The following is a 15871-nucleotide window of genomic DNA, read 5'->3' as shown; positions in this document are numbered from 1 at the left end:
GTAAAAGTTAGTTTTTGCGGATTATATCGCTTTAACGGTCGAAAACACAAAATTATGTCAAAAATCAGGTCTTGGTGCATATCCTTGTAAACACAGTTGTTTATGTCTTAAATATGCATAAAATGCATACAACAGTACCCGTATAATGAAAACATTAACGGATCCATGCACTAGCTCTTAAAGGGACAGAAGTCTTATGCGTCTTTCATTAATTTTGTTGTCAAAACAAAAGATAGGCTATTAATCCTGATTCCTTACAATTAAAGCTATGTATGCAATTTGGTCAAGACTAAAAAACTATCCAGTGTTATTTTACATTTGATTACTTTATTCAGTTTCTGTAGTATTTCTGAATACTAGTGTTCGACCTAAAAAACGTCTCTTTATTTCTGTCTTTATTCTATTGTATTTATTTGTGCTTCTTTTTTCAATTTAAAGGGCACCTATTATGACTCTTTTCACAAGATGTAAAATAAGTCTCTGATGTCCTCAGAGTATGTATGTGAAGTTTTAGCTCAAAATACCCAACAGATCATTTTTTACAGCATGTTTAAATTGTAATTTTTTGGGGCTCAGAAAAACGCGCTGTTTTAGTGTGTGCCCTTTAAATGCAAATTAACTGCTGCTGCACGGCACAGGGGGCGGAGCCTCACGAGCTCGCGCTCAGAGTCAGGACAATCTCATCTGATAATATCAGAACAGAAACTCTCAGTTGCGGTGTTCATTTCGACTCGGACAATAATGCCCACAGAGCCAGAGAATATATGCTGTATGGACATAGAACATGTATAGTTTAGTTTAATTATGGTTATAACTTATTTGTCATCTGCTTTTATCCACTAATACAAGCCTGCTGTAGCAAAACCCGTCCGAATGATGACCAAAATATACTGACGAGTTCAGTGAAGTTTATTGTACATCACACAAAAGATGAGCGTTAGTTTTACTCCAGAGAATCTCTGTAAGAGCTGAATAAACATAGTATAAGAAGTGCGCATTAAAGTCTTATCCATAAACTCTCTCTCTCTCTCTCCCTTTCCTTATCAACAACATACACAGCAAAGTACACAAAACACTCGTTACAACTAACAGTAAACAAATATACACACCTTTTCAGTGGGTGCTAAATTAACTGGTAAACCTTTTTTTATGAGCTGTCATAAAGAGTGCGCTCGCACTTTAATTTCTTCCGTGTCCAGTCACGTTAGGCCTGTCGCTCCGGAGAGTGTAAGCTTGATCACAAACAGTACAGATCCATCCTTGAGTAACAACGGGAGTAAATGAAGACTGCTATGTTCATTCTTACATCCATCAACAACACACCTCAATCGCTTAGGAGACATTCTTGTCTACAGCTGCTCAAGCGTCAAACAATGGCGGACTCTGTGTCCAGCTCACTCAGGGCGGGTCTAGGCTCAAACTGAAGTGTCACTCAACAGTCGTGGGAGGGGCCTGCTCAATTCTACGTCACATTGTGCCGAATCTGAGAACAGCTCATTCTGAGACAGTGCTTATGATTTATTGAGATTGTAAAAAAAACCACTGGGTGGATTTTTATCATTATAGGGTGGTTTTGCTCACACACTGCCAACACACATTTATGTTCAAACACCATGTAAAAGTGAATTTTGCATAATAGGTGCCCTTTAATCCAAAGATTGAAATCAAGCTTCCATGTGTTGTGTAAACTCATAAATATATAATTTTACAAAATTATTTTCCGTATGTGCTCCCGCGTGCAATATTTCTGTTTATTTCAGTTTGTTTAATTATCGTTGCAAGCAATCATAAAATAAAGCTTATTGCAACAAAAAAAAGGTAGGCCTATTTTACTGTGAGAAACGGACCTCGGGTTCGGGCTTAAAATAGAACCGTATGGTCGGATCGGGATAAATGATTTTTTTCCACAAAGAAAATCAGGCCCTGTCTCTCTACCAATCATAGAGAAGATTTGACTTGACTCCACCAATCAGGCAAGAAACACATGTTTTGCATGTGAAATGGTGCAGTTACGCATCTGCCAGCAGGGGCAAATGGAACTAATAAGCCAAATTGTGACCCACTGCTTTTGCACACAAAAGTTTATCATTGATAAAACCTACAGTTTCACATGCAGTAAAAAAAAAGAAAAAAAAAAAAGGTCTGCAACATCACTATGAAGCATTTTGAAAATATTAAGCAAGCATTTAAACACAATCATTATTCTACCATTACTAATATATATATATAAAATCGTTCACAACACCCTTAAAACATCCATTCACACCAACACAATACTACTACTGACCTCTACTGTTAAACAAGACAATACACATTTCTTTCATTAACCACTTTAGGGGGGTGCACCGTTCCCGGAGGTACTGCAATACCGGGTCGATGCGTGGAGTGGACGGAGCAAGCCCCTATTCCATCTCCCTGATCCAAAAATCAATTTAATATATGGTGCCCGGGTAGGGCACGTATCAGATATTAAACTGATAAGAACAGATACTACACTTGATCTTAGCCAAAAGGCCGAGAAGCGATACCCACAAATGGTCAGCAGTAGCAACTGCACTCTTTGAAACACCAAATCTGATGATGGTAAGCTTTTTTTTTTTTTTTTTTTTTTTAAACAAAAAGTTTTTGTACAGAATTGTTAACATTACTCAGATAAGGCTTAGGCTAAAGGGTCATAAACCCCCCCTTACTTTAGCACCGGTCGTTCACACCTCAGATTTGAAAAAGGCTGAAGAAATGTTTGTAAAAAGCTGTGGTGAGGGGAGGGGAAGGGGGACTGCCAATCATGGACGTTACTCGCCCTAATTTTGCGAATTGGGCTTTCTGATTGGCTGGGAGTCCACAGTAGAATGTAGACTAATCACAGAACAGAGACGTTGCAAACAGCCCACCCCTTTTCAGCGCGGCGCTCAGCTCGTGGTCTTTCCACAGCATCTTGATCTTACTGGCTTATGAATAACCTGTTTGTTTTAAAATCTTCCCGGTCTACTGGCATTTGTTATGAGAACTTCAACAGCAATGCCATAGAAATACACAGAGCATCGCTGCGAGTGGCGCATAAGGTCTCTTGACAAATCGTTAGCGAGCGCAAACATCAACATGTTGCTTCTACAATAATGTGTAGCGAACCACGACTCTTTAACCTTGGCCTTCTCACCCCCTTCCCTCGTCAGGGAAAAAGTACTCAGCCTAAAATCAGCTTTCCCGTGTCCTCTTCTATGATACTGCATGTTACATTTGACAAGAAATCCCAGCAAACATAAGAGTGAGAGTTGGAGCATGTTACATTTGAAAGCCGTAAAAAAAGCCGTTCAGAAAAATGGCGAAGCAAATTGCAATGGCCAGGGCAAACAAAAAAGCGAATTAATTGGCAGCAAAAAGTAACAAAACAAACAAACAACTTGTACTCGTCATTAAAGTAATTACAATTTCTATGTCTTCAGCTAAAAGGAAATGTCAGCCCATCACCTCGACACCAACAGAGGTGCAGTACCTCGGCCAGATTAATCTGATCTTTGGGAAGTACAACAGCCAAAGTTTTAAATGGCTGGTGGAGAATGATGTAGGCTACATTTAGTAAGTATGCACTAAACAATCAAAATTTTCATGATTTGTTTTTCCATAAATTAATTATCTTACTTGATATTTTAGTGTCCTAGATCTTCACATCAAAGAATGCCGCCAGCCTGACAGAAAACCGAGCCATGGCGACTGGATGAAGGATCTCCTGCTGAGATATGTGCAGATATTTCCACAGGTCTCCTGTCACCTCGAGATAAATGTGGACAGGGCCATTTATGGGCAGGGAAGATTCAGGTCGTTCACGTTCCTGAAGATGTGGCAGTGGTACAGCGTGCACAAGACCCGCAAGCTGGGACCGACCATGAGTGAAAAATGTATTGTATTATAACAACCATACAACAAAACAAACAAACAAGAAAAACATAAACATACAAAAGTAAAGGACTGGTGAGCTAACTAATCTAAACTACTACTCAGTTAAAACTTTCCTAACTCCCGAGAAAAATAACAAACACAAAAGGGTCTTCCGGGTCAGCTTCCTTACCTAGACTTTCCCTCTATTCTAATATAACTAAACAAACAAAAACTCACCATCCTGTACAAAAGAAAAGAAAAACAAAACCACCAACAACAGGTTTCCTTATATCGATTTGATGCAGTCATTCACACAGGCAGCCACTCCAGGTATGAAGTCTTCAAATCAGTGCTGGCCTACAACAGACCTGGAGCTGCTCATCAAGGGCAAAGGACTGACGCGATGAAGATATGGTGCGTCTCCATGTATCGAGGGAGCAGCTGAAGCATCGTGTTCGCAGAGTGATGCTCATCCAGGAGACGTTCTGGCTTGTCCAGACAGACGTTGATGAGCTCAAAGGTCTCGCTGGGCTCGCCTCCAGGTCACCAGGTTAATAATCTATTGTTGACACATAAAAAGTTATTAGCAGTATTTCCAGTACTGAAAACGTAGCATGTGAGGTACAAATGAACTACATGATCTATACACTGTCCTATGTACTATACTGTTAAGCCCTATTCGGACTGGATTAGTTTAACAGGGAGAGATGGGCTAAAGTAACTATTACCAGATCTTCTCAGTGATTTTAGTCCCGTCCGAATATGCCATCTCAGTAATCATCATGGACAATGTCAGTAAAGATTACAGCGACTTTTACTTTACAGCGGCTGAGGGGGCCGCTGTGCCTTGGTGAAACGGTGTTTGTACATGTCTATTTGTTTAATTATCGTTGCATAAAATACAGCTTATTGCAACAAAAAAAGGTAGGCCTATTTACTGTGAGAAACGGACCTCGGGTTCAGGCTTAAAATATAACCATGTTTAACTGTTCATGATGATTTATTTGCGTTCTCTGTTGCAGGAGGCTGTCTCCCCCATTGGTTCAACCAAAGGCATTTGTTCCAGCTAATCAATGCCTTATTTTCTTTTCTTCTTTTTTGGGACTTTGTAAGGTCCTTGGACCTTCTTGATGCTTTTTAATTTTAATTGGGAACAGGTTAGAGGCCATGCACATGCTGCAACATATTGTAATGCCAATTGTAAGTTTCTGTTTTACTAGAGTATATTTTGATGGGTTTATGGGGACATAACAGATGCTTAAAACCTCATGGTCCAGCGGTTTCTTTCACTCTAAACACTCCTCAAATGGGCTTTCTTTTTCATACTGTTCATTTTAATGGTCTGCATATTACAGTTTTGCACATATATGGATTTATGAAACAAATGCTAAACCTGTGATAGTAAAGAAGTCAATGTTGTCATAAGTGCTATGTGTGGCAATTCAATAATTTCCAAGCATGACATTATTTATGTAATGTTGTTTGGACCATGTGATCGTTATGACCCCGGTATTCTAGATCTTGACAAGTTAAACCCTTATGTTACATCATCTGCAAAAAATCTAGGTTTTGTGTTTGACTCAGGCCTTAAGTTTGATCGACAAATTAACTGTCGTTAAATCCTGTTTTTTCCACCTACGGCGTCTTGCAAAAGTTAAATCCTTTCTCTCTCCAAAGAATTTTGAAATAGTCATGCATGCTTTTATCACCTCACAAATTGACTATTGTAATTCACTTTATCTTGGAGCTAACCAATTATCTATCGGGCGCCTTCAACTAGTACAAAACGCTGCTGCCAGGCTGTTGACTGGTAGTCGAAAGTTCGATCATATTACTCCGATCTTAACCCACCTAAACTGGATACCAGTCAAACAGAGAATTGAGTTTAAAATTTTACTTTTTGTTTTTAAATCATTACACGGCCTAGCACCAGGGTACTTATCTGACCTAATACACTTCCATAACCCACCTAGGTCACTTAGGTCTAGTAACCGTGGTTTGCTCGCAGTGCGCAGATCGAGACTGAAACATCGAGGTGACCGAGCCTTTGCAGTAGCCGGCCCCAAATTATGGAATAGCCTACCACTATCAATTAGAACAGTCTCGTCATTTGCTACTTTTAAATTAAAGCTCAAAAAACACTTTCTTATTGTGGATCCTTAATGTACTCTCCTAACCTTTAATTGTATTATATTCAATGTACTATTCATTCTATTGTTTGTAATTGTATTGATTGCTCTTGCAATTTTATTATATTGTATTATCCTCGCTCTGATTATTTTGTCCTGTTCAGCACTTTGGTCAACCATGGGTTGTTTTTAAATGTGCTCTACAAATAAATAATGAATGAATGAATGAATGAATGAATGAATGAATTATTTAAATGTATTTTCATTTAATTTGTAAAAGAATTAAACCTAGAAATAAATGTGTTGTTTTGTCCTATATTGTCACTTCAAGGTCCCACTCAGGTTTACCTGATCAGCAGAATTGCTCTGTGAATCTCGGACCGCAGTTCTGACTCGTTGTTCAGTGGCAAAGGTCGAAATAAATACCAAGACTGCCCAGGATTTAATCAGTTGAATGCATCACCCTTTAGTCGACTAAAATATCATCTGCCACCATATTGAAGACCATGTTGATCTGCTCAAAAGATCTTCCTCCAGCAGTGGATCCCTCCACCTGACTCCACACAGACTGAATATGTACATATTACAAGCACAGCAGGAACAAGGTCTTGAAAGAAAGAACGGACACGATGTTGCCAGATCCACAGACTCAGTCTCAGCAAAACTCTCATCTCATCTCACACAACAGAGCGATCCTGTCCAGAGCGACACTGAATAAAAGAAAACACACAGTTAATCTGACTTCTCTTTGACACTATGCAACCAAACAACTCAGGGACACAAAAAGTACAAAAGAAGAGTGTTTGTCCTCAAAAGGATCTGACAATACGGTGTGCACAAGTTATGGACGCACACAAGTAAACTTAGACTTGTTATTGTGAATTTCAACTAGGAATACTGTTGTGTAGGCCTAATTCTTCTTTCAAAAGTTTACTCGAAATATAAAATATTAAAACATAACTTAGCAATATTCAATGTAACTAATATTTTATATTTTATGTAACTGTAGATAAATTCACAATTGATTATGTTATTTGTCAGATTATTTAAACCACTATATTGTGGAAAAGGCGACTTCTTGATTAAATCCTATAACATTAGGTTTGCTTTATCTACAACACACTATCTTTTGTCCCAGGTACATATCAATACATTACCTTCAATAATAACAACATCAATATTATATATATATAGTACATGATGCCATCAAGAACAATGACAAAATGTAACAATGACAATCATGCAGCAACACATTTCTTCATATAACCAGGCACAATCACAGCAGTTTGGTGATTCACCACATGTTTTTGTAGCTGGGAATACATCATCGCCCCCCTTTCGATTCTTCATACAAATGAAATTTAAGCATTTGATTTCATATATTTGATTTATAAATGCAACTTAAACAAAATAAAGTCAATAGATGAAGATACCTCATTCTCTAAACACAATTCAATTCTATTATTGTACCAGTAAATCAGGGGAGAGCGCGAACGCAGTCCCCCACTACCAGAAATTATGCAGTCGAGATTCCCACATTTGGGGAATTCGCAGGGGTCAGCACAACCGGAGTGCAATGGCTGAGCCTCGCCCTGGGTGAACCACCTTCATGATCATGGTGTCTCCCCTGCCAGGTAAGTATGAGTTGTACACGTTCCCTCTTGAGGAGTCACTGAAGGCAACATCATTCTCAACCACGGTGAGACGCCACTTCACTACACATGGTTCATCACGATCTATTTTAAACCCTAAATCAATGATCTAAACTCTGGATCTTGTTAAATCATGAGTCTTGTCGTTTTTACAGTCGTTAGACCCTTTTTGCACCGATGTCACAATTATGGAGGCAAAACAAGCGGAAAAAGTTGCGGTCCTGGACAGTGAGTAACCTTACATATTAAGATAAAACCGAATTTTCTTCAGTCATTGTTAAAAAAAAAACAAGCTAACAAAACTTGCTAACTAGCGTTAGTGAAGTGGACGGGGGAATTGCTCTGCCTCCACCTAAGCTCCGCCCACAAAAAGTGTCACACTATATGTTGACTGTTGACAATGAGACCTTCCGACTGGCCGAGAGTCTACATTCCCTGAACACTTGACTGTAGATCTCTCTACCAATCATAGAGAAGATTTGACTCCACTCCACCAATCAGGCGAGACACGTTTTGCATGTGAAATGGTGCAGTTACCGCATCTGCCAGCAGGGGAAAATGGGACTAATAAGCCAAATTGTGACCCACTGCTTTTGCACATAAAAGTTTATCATTGTTTTTAACTGCATGTGAATCTGTAGGTTTTATCATAGATAATCTGCAACATCACTATGTAGCATTTTGTAAATATTAAGTAAACATTCCAAACATAATCATCATTCTACCTTTACTCATATACTATGTGATCACCAACAACACCTTTAAAACACCCATACACACCAACAAACACTACTTCTATTAACCTCTACTCTACTGCCACACAAGGATATTAACAATTCTATCATTAACCACTTTAGGGGGGTGCACCGTTCCCGGAGGTACTGCAATACCGGGTCGATGCGTGGAGTGGACGGAGCAAGCCCCTATTCCATCTCCCTGATCCAAAAATCAATTTAATATATGGTGCCCGGGTAGGGCACGTATCAGATATTAAACTGATAAGAACAGATACTACACTTGATCTTAGCCAAAAGGCCGAGAAGCGATACCCACAAATGGTCACCAGTAGCAACTGCACTCTTTGAAACACCAAATCTGATGATGGTAAGCTTTTATTATATTATTTTTACTCAGAGTTATTGTATAGTATGTAATTGTTAACATTACTCAGATAAGGATTAAAGGGTCATAAACCCCCCTTACTTTAGCACCGGTCATTCACACCTCAGATTTGAAAAAGGCTGAAGAAATGTGTGTAGAAAGCTGTGGTGAGGGGGAGGGGAGGGGGGGGGGGGGGGGGGGGGGGAGTCAAGTCAAGTATATTTGTATAGCGCTTTTCACAATACAGATTGTATCAAAGCAGCTTCACAGTATTAAATTAAAATAATACAACAAGGTTTGTTTCTAGTGGAATTTATTGATTGATCAAATTAAATTAAATATCCCCAAAATATCCCCAACTGAGCAAGCCAAAGGCAAGAGGGGAGGGAACAGTATGATGGGGGGGAGGGGTTCAAGACAATAAAGCCCCTTTCACACAGCACAATGATCCCGGGAAATTGCCAGACCGCCTTCTGTGTGAACGCAAACACGACCCGGGGTTGATGCCGGCATCGATGTCGGGTTGGGGACCTAGTAACATTGCCGTGTTCAGTCCCGGAACGTGCGCTGTGTGAACAAAGGCCGTAATAATGCCGTGTCGTAGTGATGACGCTGAAGCCGGGATCGTTCTCCAGCTGTGAAACGGTACGTAATGCACAAGTTTATGATCGAATCAGAGAAAAAAAAAAAATGCACAAGCGTGGTTTCTCGAGAGAGAAATCGCAGCTCATAAGCAAACTTGAGACGCTGCTGAGACATTACAAGTCACATCGATGTCACGTGTCTTTACGGGATTTTTACGGGTTGTGTGTGAACGCACTTCTCTGATTCCGGAAAATCACTGGCAGTGTGAATGAACTAAAAATCAAACAAACACGGGTCAAATCCCAGGTCACTTTATCCATGTATTTTCCGGAATCTCTGTGTGAAAGGGGCTTAACACAACACAATAGACCTTCATTACACTCACTACACACATGAAAGAACATTAAAATGTAATTAGAGACAAAGATAAAACAGTGGGGGTTTGGGTTGGGTACTACGGGTTATTTCTCCACCCAAGTAGCAGTGCTTCGCCTTCTGATAATATAGTTCCCAGTATGTATACGGTTAGAAGATGGCTGTGTCTCATGTGACCTTGTTATTTGTACACGCTGTGACTATACAAATCACTACATGTAAATAGGAAAATGTTGGCGTTATTTTGTCACTTATTGGAAGCAGTGTGCTAGCTGGAGCCGTTTACCTCTAGGGCTGTCGCGGTGAAGGATTTTCCCTTGCGGTAATTATGAGTGGCTCAATAGCGCGATATGCGGTTTTACCGCATTTATTAATTTATTTTGATTTATTTGTTGCTATATAAATAAGTGTTACGATGTGGTCAGCATGCACAAAAACGAGTACATTTTCAGTAACCAATAAACCGAAACTAAACAGCGTATCTGCGCATTGAAAGCCTGTCACTCAGCGCGCAGTTGTTACGGCAACGGACTGTCTTTGAGTGAGTCATTAAACCATTCATTCAACAACACGTTCAAAAACGATTCATTAAAAGATAGTAATGAAACAAGGTTAATTATTTTTAACTTTGAGCTCCACTTTTCAAGGCTCAGCTGACCAGCAATGCGTTGCATAGGTAATGCTGAAGCTTCACTTAATAGAGACAAATGGCATTGATTCAATGCGTGACTCACTGAGTTTTGTTTCCCGCGACCGCGAGTTCCTCGCGCTGTGGATGCCGACCAGCGCTGTCGCTGATGCCTTTATTTTAAACTTTAAAAGGATGACAGGACAAATATTTAACTTTCCTTGGACACGGCAACCTTTTCACGGATATGACTTGACCTCAAAGACAGACGCAGGTAATCGCACGCGCTCAGTCGATCTCTCTCATTCACTGTCTGTTTAGGCTTAAGTGCAAATCCACGAAGCCTCTGTACAAATCACCATGATAAAACCATGATCACCACGTCTTATTATCATTATTAACTTATTTAACATTCAATACACATGCACGAAGTTCAAAACAAGAAGGGTATAGCCTTATGAAAAAAGAAAACACGTGAATATCGCGGTTGCTGCGGTTACTTGAATTCCTCTGCGGTTGGCTTGTCAGTAGCGCGGTACTGCGATATTGCGGTTATCGCGACAGCCCTATTTACCTCCAGTCTTTGTGCTAAGCTAGGCTAGCGTTGTGTGCGTCAGACAGAGTTACGGCACGCACAGAGATGAAAAGGGTATGTCTGGACTTATCAAACTCTGGGGGATACGGTGAATAAGCTAAAGTCCCAAAAAGTCGGCGTGTTCCTTTAAGTATAAATCAATCGACTCAGCTAGATTTTTGCCCCTTACTCTAATTTCTCCCGGCATTTAAAACACATTAACCCACATTCTTTGGGCTTATTGAAGTGCGCATATGTGAAGTGCATCCAGACAGAGAGAGCACTGGTAGGAGGACATATATCGTGAACTCAGACTCTTTCTTGACCCAAGAAATTATTAAAACGTGTTCTCATCTCGTGCAGAAGTACAGTCAAAATGGTGCATCTGTAACGGCATGAGAGGATAAGGTGTGTCCGTAAATTTCCCACTGACATGTTGAAATACTCAGTTTAAAAAATGGCTTGTTAATAGAGCCCGACCGATATATCGGCATTTTCCAAACTATCGGTATCGGCATTTATAATGGCCGATAAATGAATATTTAAAAAATAAAATAAAAGCGGACGAAACACCCTTCAACAATGTTATGAGTGTTGGCGCTGCATAGTTTGTCCACCAGAGGGCACTCTACAAGGAAGACCGCTAACATCAATGAGCATGGAAATCACAACGAACTTATTCTGCCTGAATAAAGTAATGATTACTGTATTTATAACTAGCATATCTGTAGTTCCAGTCCCTGCATTGTAAAACGTAAGTAAGGCACGCGAGGAGTGAACATTTAGACAGAGAAAAAGTATCAAACATAGCCTGTGCATAAAAGTTAGCTTTTCTTTTACACGTGTGAATTCCAAGTGTGCGTTGCTGACTTCGTTTAGCCGCAGCATTAACGAGTCACAATGTATTTAGTGCATAACTAAGTAGTAGATTTTAGAAGGCAGACAGCAAATGATGATTGAAAATGGTTTGTTGTAGTTTGATGGAATAGATGGATAGAATTAAAAGAGGGCAGGTAAAGGGATAAGCAAGTTGACATTGTAATTATAAGGTAGCTTATAACATTGACATTTGGCAGACGCTTTTATCAAAAGTGACTTACATTGCATTTCAAGGTACACATTTACAATCTTATCAGTTCTTTGAACCCATGACCTTGGCGTTGCAAGCACCAACGCTCTACTGTTTGAGCTAATGGAAAGGCAATAGGGACTAACTGTCTCTCACTCATATGGAATTAATTTTGTTCCAATAATAATGAACGTAACTTTTCAAGAAACTAATTAAAATATAAATTGAAACTGAATAAAATATCTTTGAAACTGAAAAACAATAAATCGCAGGCAAATTTTTTGACTTCGTTTTTAATACACTGCATGTTTTGCTAACTATTTCTCATATTGCGTTCGCTGATCTGAACTTACAAATGCGCTTCCAGAGTTTTCATTTACGCTTCTGAAGTTTTCGTTTACGCTCCCAGAGTTTTCGTTTGCTGTTCTGACACATTTCTCTTGTGGGGGCGGGGCTAGTAGCAGTGTGCTCTTATTGGCTACTGAGTTTTTGATTGACAGCTTCTTCACCTGGAAGTGAAGACGTCAGTGCTGTTTATGTGTGGATGTGAGCGTCTGTAAGCGCAGCTTTCTATTTCATTTTAATGATATTAAGTTTATATCTGTATTTCTTTGCTGCTACACTATATTGTTGAGATGATTTCTTATAGAAGGAATAGTACAGACGAATGATATCATTATCATTAGCCATCGCCGCCATCAGGATACTGGATAGCCTACTCGTGGTAAGTCAGATTTATTTATTTTTAATCAATACTATAGCCTACTAATACTATTTATAATACAGTACTGGCTTTTTTCAGGTGAGAGCCCATAACATTATACAGCTGTGTTGTCTTGATTTAACTTAGCCCAATCATTACATGACTTGTTTATCTACATTCGGTTACAGTCTTCGATTATATCATATTTCCCCCCAGCCACCCCAAACAACATTGTGCTAGAGTACTGTACAGTATATGTACTGTAGCCTACAGTACAAAAAGTACTGTATCAGTCAATGATGCCATAGGACCAGAGCGCTGTCAGTCACTGCCTGATTCAACTTTGGCAATGTAAAGCCTTTTTTTTTTTTACCATGCCAATAAAGCTATTTAAACCTGAATTTCTCAATTGCTGATTAATTTGCGATGCAGAGTTTTTGAAAGAGGAGAGAAACGACTTGACCACAGAACACGTCTCTGTTCATAATAATAAACACTCAATTATTTTGAAGTATCTTGAAAATTATTTAATTATTTGATTATCTGATTACTTTTGTGTGATAAAGATGACTGATAGATAAAGCTATTATATGTAGCTAGTATGAGTAAATGCTTTTTCTGTGTCCATATTTGACTAATAATAATGCCAAAAATTGCACTTCAAATGAATATTTCTGAGAAAAATGTTTAATCTTTAATAGTCTTTAATAATAAATATATGTCCAAATTAAAACCTTAATACATGCAAGTAATTATGACTGAAAACATCCAGCAACTGGGGAATACACAGCCATGGATAAATGTTTATAGGGGTATACAGCCATCTACTGGTTACACAACAGTATTACAGATGATAAATGCTTCATGACTCCCGAGGTAAATATTTAAGATAGTGCTGTAAAATCCCTTAAAACATTTATATAATATGTTTGGAAAAAATATTGTAAATCTGCAACTTGTTACTGTATGTGGGGGTTCAAAGTAGTTTGTATTGTTAGATTATAATACATTTCCTCTCTCATTTTCCAGGGAGTGGAGCAACTTTTCCATAAACAAAATTCTGATGCTGACACAGAGGATGGAGTGATAGTACCAGAGATGTCATCATTTATCAGACAATAATCTTACTTTGTTCAGACACATCACCTTTGAATGACTGGGATCTTGATCTTCAGACACCTGATTTATTTTATTTTAATATAAACTAGCAAACATTTTAATTTCCTCTAGATTAAAAGAAACACAGTTCACAAGAGGTTGCACTTTATTCTTATTAATCTATGCTGATCTTGGATTAGCATACCAACAGCATATGAATGTTGAGGGCATAGTTCACCCAAAAATACAATTCTCACTTATTTTACTCACCCTCATGCTGTCCCAGATGCATTTTACTTTCTTTCTACAGATAAACACGAATTAAGATTATAAGGAAAGTAATCCATCTCTGCGAGTCCTAAAGACGCTTTAAAAACCACACACAGTGACCGTGAAGGTAATCCATGCGACCTCAGTGGATGAATCAATGCCTTCTGAAGTGAAACAATAGGCTAGATAAAAGAAATACTAATAATGTAAACTGTTTTAACTATTAAAAATCACTTCCGACCAACTGTCTTACGTACATGGGTTACAATCCACTTGTATTTTGGACTCACAGAGATGGATTATTTCCTTAAAAATCTTTGTCTATGTTTATGTGAAGAAGAAAGTCATATACATTTGGGTGGACTATCCTTGTACTGCTTGTGTCCAGTCACTGCTTTGTTACTTGTACTGCAACATGAACTGCTCAAAGAATCATTGCATCATTTAAAATGTATATGAATTTTTAAAATGTATTCTGTATTTGTCATTTTTCATTTTGTATAGTAATGTATATGATAATACTGTATGTATATTATGCAGTTAATGTTTTGTGAATTCTGGTCTTTCCTGTCACAACATAATTGCATCCAAGACCTTCACTTCGATACTTGTGTATATGCTTTAGTGACAATAAAGAATGTAAATTTAATTTAATTCATATTTTCAATTACATTAATATAACTGGTTGTATAAGTCACAATTGAAATGGTTGATGATTGTTAAAATATATTTACAATTTTAAATCTTAGAAGGTAGTATTAATTAAATGAAATAACTAAATACAATTATCAGTTAAAAAAAATGGCAACAAGAACATTCTTTGTGTGACATATGTAATGAAATGCCCTTTGAGGTTTGTATCATCTGACAGCAGGCCACGATTGTAATTTTCATATTGTTTAAATTCCTCTTATTTAAGTGATAATTCATTTTGATGGTGTAAATGTATATCATGCTAACAATGAGTAGTGTGATGGCCATGGTTGCCAACCTTGATTACCTGGTTGAGGTTTGACTTTCTTGACGGCTGAATATATCACACACGTTTGCTAGTATTCTCTTTAAATTGTAACAGCTCAACCTAATCAGAGCCTAACATGCAAAAGAATCATCAGGAATAAACAAATATTCTCCGAAAACATTGGACACTATACAATATTTTAAGTATTATACAGTACTTTAATGTACAATTACACCTGAATAGACTGAATAGATCTCTTGTGCTCCTAAAAGCTTCTGTCGACAAAGTAGTAGCAGCAGGTAGCCTAAATACAGATAAAATTAAAAAACAAACCTAACTTAATATCATTAAATTAAATAGAAAGCTGCGCTTACAGACGCTCAAATCCACACATAAACACAGCACTGACGTCTTCACTTCCTGGTCAAGAAGCTGTCAATAAAAACTCAGTAGCCAATGAGAACACACTGCTACTAGCCCCGCCCCCACGAGAGAAATGTGTCAGAACAGCAAACGAAAACTCTGGGAGCGTAAACGAAAACTTCAGAAGCGTAAATGAAAACTCTGGAAGCGCATTTGTAAGTTCAGATCAGCGAACGCAATATGATAAATAGTTAGCAAAACATGCAGTGTATTAAAAACGAAGTCAAAAAATTTGCCTGCGATTTATTCTTTTTCAGTTTCAAAGATATTTTATTCAGTTTCAATTTATATTTTAATTAGTTTCTTGAAAAGTTACGTTCATTATTATTGGAACAAAATTAATTCCATATTCTTTGAACCCATGACCTTGGCGTTGCAAGCACCAACGCTCTACTGTTTGAGCTAATGGAAAGGCAATAGGGACTAA

The 15871-nt window shown here is 38.3% G+C and overlaps 1 long non-coding RNA gene across 1 annotated transcript in view; it reads right to left on the bottom strand.

Moving 5' to 3' along the window:
- Positions 1-15871, bottom strand: part of LOC307156391 — a 34519-nt gene that overhangs the window by 11677 nt on the left and 6971 nt on the right. Inside the window, exons 2-3 of the long non-coding RNA XR_013820703.1 lie at positions 6354-6715; positions 3640-4435 (exon numbers count right to left, since the gene is read on the bottom strand). This is a non-coding gene — a long non-coding RNA (uncharacterized lncRNA). The remainder of the gene's footprint in view (positions 1-3639; positions 4436-6353; positions 6716-15871) is intronic.

The sequence above is a fragment of the Squalius cephalus genome, assembly GCF_949319135.1.
Source record: "Squalius cephalus genome assembly, chromosome: 3".
NCBI classification, from domain to species: Eukaryota; Metazoa; Chordata; class Actinopteri; order Cypriniformes; family Leuciscidae; genus Squalius; species Squalius cephalus.
Note: the sequence above shows the minus strand (reverse complement) of the source record. Positions and strands in the feature narration are given on the sequence as shown.